We start from the raw sequence: 5303 nt of genomic DNA on the forward strand, positions 1-5303 counted from the left end.
ATATACAGATATGTCTGTATTTATACAGATATTTGAAGTTTCGTACATACCCAATACAGACTACAGACATTATACAGATATTTGAAACTTAATACAGTTTTTGTACAGATTTTTACCAGTTGGTTCCTGAAATTTAGCATAAAATAAACAAAATTGTTTTCGAAATTTGAACAGCTTCAAGCAACTATGGACTTGAAACCATTGAAAATGCTCCACCCGGCTGCCACACGCTGGTTGTCATTAGAGCAGGTAGTGAAACGGATGCTAGAAAGACTTCCAGCTCTCAGAGTATTCTTAAATTATACTAATTTGAATGTGGACTTGATGCCGAGAAGATGAAAGAAATCAGAGGTATCTTGGAGAACCCCATCAAGGAGCTTTGCTTGAGGTTTTTGGAATTTGTTCTACCAAAAGTTAGCAAACTAAACCGCTTGTTCCAGTCGGAAGTGCCTTAAATATTCCGACTCAATTATGAGCTAGTACGTTTGCTGAAAGAAATCCTCGATAATTTTATGAGACCAGACTACATTGCGAAGCTTGAAGACCTGGGTTCGTTAATTTTGCAACTCAGAAACTACCGTGGAAAAGGTTTATATGGGTACTGGCGTACAAAAATATTTGGATGATGTTTTGTCACCCAATAGCATCAAGCTTGAGGATGTTCATCACTTCAGAACAATGGCGATGTACTTCTACATAGCGCTTGTAAATCAAATCGGGAAACGTATCAATATGGATGATATGATTCTCGTAAACCATTGCCAGGTTTTTGAGGTAGGGCATTGACTCAAACAATCTCAAAAATAAAACGAACCCCAGACGACGAATTCCGCGAGGTGAATGGCGAAATCGCTATACCCCTACCCCTACTTGCATTGTCACACTCCTCAGCGGCAGTTGAAAGGATGTTTTCGTCGATCACCCTAAACAAAACTAAACTGCGTAACAGGATGGATGCAGCTATGATGCAGGGAATCCTAGCGTCCAAGGAATATGGAAAAGACATCAACATAAAAAAGGAATAACTGAAATCATAAAAACAGCTTTTCGACTATTTTTAAGCAACATAAGACTAAATAATAAAATCTGTTCGGTAAGTTCTGATCATTTCTCAGTTATTTTTATTTGAAATATTGTCGCGCGCCCACTAAATCGGAACGCGCGTGTGAGACACGCGACGTGAGACTCACACCCGAATTAACTGTCATCACGATATTTGTACCCATGACAGTTCGGTCATGATATTATTTGTTTATAATCTGCTTTCATTTGTAAATATATTTTTGTTTGTTCCCAGTTCATCACACAAAACGAGTTTGCTATTTGAAAATGTAGAGGAAAATGCTATAGAACCAGAAGATTTTACGTTCAATGTCGGTTTAAAATGGTTAATCCTATTATACATAACGTCCGGCGCCAGCATGCCAGTTGTAATACAGTGTTTCAATTTCTACCATCTACGATTGGTTTGGACGATACGAACGTCATGGAGTGTTCAGAAGGAAACACCGTGAATGGATTAACAAAAAAATTCTGTTTAAAAAAGAGAGAACAGCTAGTGAATCTCTACCGGATCGAACCAATCCTGTTTCTCGATGAAGTCAAACAGAGATTTCAACACTATTTTCAAATTTCGATAAGCGTTTCGTCGATTTGTACCATCCTACATGAAGCCAGAGTTAGCTGGAAAATTATTGAAAGGCGGGCAATGCAAATACGAGACGATGAGATAATTAGATTCGTTCAGGAATTGCTCGCAATTCGGTGGGATTTGTATAATTTAGTGTTTCTGGACGAAGTGTCATTCGATAACAAGGACATGTTACGCAGGAAGGGGTATGGGGTGATCGGACAAAAACTGATCTACCAAGGAGAATTTTATAGAAAGTCTAGAGTTTCACTTCTATGTTTTCTTGGATTGGGTGGAATGCTGGATAGTTTTTGGACGGAAGGAACTTTTAACAGGCTTAATTTTTTTGACTGCTGCCGTAGGTTTGCGTTGAACAATAATCTCGTCCAGGAGTTCACTCAATCTGGATTCTAGATGGTGCACGCATCCACTGCGATCCACACATTATCCGTTACTTGAGATCTGTTGGTATCATCTCCATATTCCTACCTGCGTACTGTCCTTTTTTAATCCCATTGAAATCATATTCGGGATAATTAAGAAGCACCTTCGAAGATACCACCAACAAAATGCGTCAATACTTGGGGAAGTTTGTGAAGCCATGAATTATTTCAAAGTGTATCCGTGCCGCAATATTTTCGAAAATTGTGGGTACATGTCTGGGGGTGTATTTCTTCCGGAAAAGAGCTTAGCTCAGGACCCAAAATATATGGATTTTAATGTATTTCCCAGCTAAACTTTCGAAGAAAACCATAAAACTGTAAATCAGCTTGATTAAAACGTTTATTGTTCCATTTTTCTTAAAGCCGAAAAAACGAAATGAAAACAAAGATAACGAAATCATTTTAATTCATACAACAAAAACGAACTAAAAAACGAATTCACAAAAATGCCTTTCTCTACGTATCACTACTACGCATGATCGATATCAGTGCAATCCATGACTTTTTCTGCCAAGGAGTGACTCAAGCTTGATTCTTCCGGTTGGGTGGCAGATTCCACCGCACTGAAAAGCTCTGACTCAGGATGACCCCGAAAAGTCATGGCCTCCAGTTTTTGCATTACTCCTTGGAGAATTGAAATTCCGAGAGAAACTTCGGTCTTCACATCCAGGCCTATTCTGCGCGGCGTGTGAGGTGAGGTGACACGCTCTCACTTGTGAAGTGACAATTGTCACCTCGGCTGAGGTGACTCTCCGTGCAAATCAAATGGAGAGTCACCTCACCCGAGGTGACAATTGTCACTTCACCATCACTTCACTGTCACTCACCTCACACGCCGCGCAGAATAGCCCTGATCGTCTAGTTCGCGACACCAGGCACTATTCGATGTCCGAGCTACAACCATTCCTCGGTGAAGTGATTGTAAACGAGCTGAATCAGACACAGCAGCCCATCGAAAATACTTCGAAAGCTCGATAGGCGGAGATTCCGCTTTCTTCAAATCCTCCTGCTTATGAGCTGGTGAAGAATTTATTGTATTGGCCCATAGTAGCCATGAGCTCTGATGGCCCTCGAGGTGGCAATGACTTCGGCGTAGCTCATCAGCCAACGCAGCATCATCCCTTGTTGAATGGGCACCCGCTCGGTCAGGATTTTGTGGCACCAATATTTTTTTTGTTACCTGGTGGTACTGCCCGGCTGTTTCCACCTTCGATGAATAGGCATAGACAAATATTTTGACACATTTGTCTCGCCAGTTCGTCAGCAGCCGGGGTGTCAGAACACTAACTGCATACAGTTTTATATTTACATCGTCTTGCAGAGTTACAAACTCAGGTTCAGTTTTCTCCACCCAACTGGGAACGTTATTCTCGAACGTGACTTGTCGATCCATTAAGTTTTTGGCTTGGACCCAAATTGATTCCAGAATTTCGTTCACTGAATTACCATTCACAAAAGCTCTGTTTGTCTCTTTTGGGTGTTGCTGGCTGCGATACAGTCGACGGCAGAATATTCCAATGAACGAAAAAACTTATTCTTCACCAGATTTTTCCTCTACTTCACCGTTGGAATCATCGCCCTCCTCGACATCGTCATTCATCGGCCACAATCCCAGCTGGTCGTAAGGAAGCTCAAGGTTGTAGATTCCCGTATTCTCTTCAGTCTTCAGCGGATCTGGGTCGTTCTCTTCTTCCTCGTCCAAATGTTCTTCACTCTCATAGGAACTGAAAAATCCAAACATTGATTAAACAATCAAAGCTGAATCTAAATAAAAACGCTCACTCCTCCATTTCCGAATCCATTATTGGAGTTTTTTTTACATTACACGTAGATATTTCTAGTATTACGATCCACGATAACGATGAATAATTGTTAGAAACGAAAATAACAACAAATGCACGCAAAGTTGTTTTTACTCATTTTGAAAACAACAATAACCTATTGCCCTATTACTCACCATAATATTGAACTATATTAGAAATGACTTAGGAAATAAGAATTTTTATGCAGAACTTGAATTTTATCAAATAGGTAAGTAAATAAAATCAGGGAAACTTGTTTACCATAACAAAAAACAGGTTCAATGATTATTTGAGCGGTTGGAACAGTTACGATTTTTTTTTGCTTTTTACACACTATTGGTATGTTTTTTTTTGCGTTTTGTCGCGAGTGAGCTGGTTGAGTTCTGAACAGCGCCCGGTTTTTGATTTTCAATCGAACAGACAATAATAGATTTTCCCTTCTTCTAGCCTTACCCACATGCCTATGTTCCTTTTTTACGTTGTCACTTAATTCCGATGGTTTGGTACATGGACCTTGAACGGGATTTTAATTTTTTTTTAATTTCGTGATTTTAAACAGCAAAATGCTTTTTAAGTTTTGACTTCGTATTTTTTTTTGCACTAAGAATAAAAGTTTAAAAAACGCAAAAACGGACTTTTCTAAGTTTAAAAATGTTTATTTGTTTAGTTCAGTGTGTGGCGAGCAATTTTATAGCCAAAATACAAGTGGGAAATACGAAATCTGCAATGCTGTTTTTTTTTCTAGAATACAGACAAATACAGACACTCATACACTCATACAGATATTTGAAAAAATCATCTGGCATCCCTGCCCAAAAATCACCTTTCTCAACTAGTTAGTTCAGCTTTGTAAAGAAGCGGAGTAAAAGCTGTAAACCTGCACAGGTCTAAAAATAAACCTAGGTGACTTTAAAAATGCTTCCAAAGTAGTGCTAGCACAGTTTATTAGCTGAGTACAGGTTGTCTACACGGTTCGAAAAAGTAGTGTAAATTTCTGTTCAGTATGATGCACATAAATGGAGCGTCACATATCATATAAGTTTACATTATATATCATGTAAAGTTCTGAGAAATTTCATGCAATGTAGCAAATATTGTATACAAAAGCCCATTGTTGTAAACAACATTGTTTTCAAGTTGCTCGGTTGCGTGAAATGAAATACAAGTTTACGTGAATGAATGTTTACGTCATTATTAAAATTCAGAATTTTTATCTGTGTAGTTGTTGGAAAAGCACTTTTGATGTTTATGTTATTCAGCAACTGTGGTTGCTTGTGTAGAAGCCATCTAAAGGGCGAACACGAAATTATTGCGACACCGAAAATGTCATGCCAATTTTCTTATAATGTTTAGAGTCAAACCAAAATTTTAGGGTAGTTTTATACATATATTTACTTCAAAAATCAAAAGAAAAGTTAATCGATGGAG

At 38.6% G+C, this 5303-nt stretch overlaps 2 pseudogenes; one reads left to right on the forward strand and one right to left on the reverse strand.

Annotated features, from left to right (window-relative positions):
* The first annotated feature begins 1384 nt into the window (after positions 1-1384).
* LOC135712967 (uncharacterized) lies at positions 1385-2366 on the forward strand (annotated as a pseudogene).
* Positions 2367-2542: 176 nt separating this feature from the next.
* LOC135712964 (uncharacterized) lies at positions 2543-3875 on the reverse strand (annotated as a pseudogene).
* Between the last annotated feature and the right edge of the window lie 1428 nt (positions 3876-5303).

This window comes from Ochlerotatus camptorhynchus, unplaced genomic scaffold (genome assembly GCF_037179485.1).
Source record: "Ochlerotatus camptorhynchus isolate MF236.1 unplaced genomic scaffold, CSIRO-AGI_Acam_v1.1 ptg000525l, whole genome shotgun sequence".
In the NCBI taxonomy this organism is placed as follows: domain Eukaryota; kingdom Metazoa; phylum Arthropoda; class Insecta; order Diptera; family Culicidae; genus Ochlerotatus; species Ochlerotatus camptorhynchus.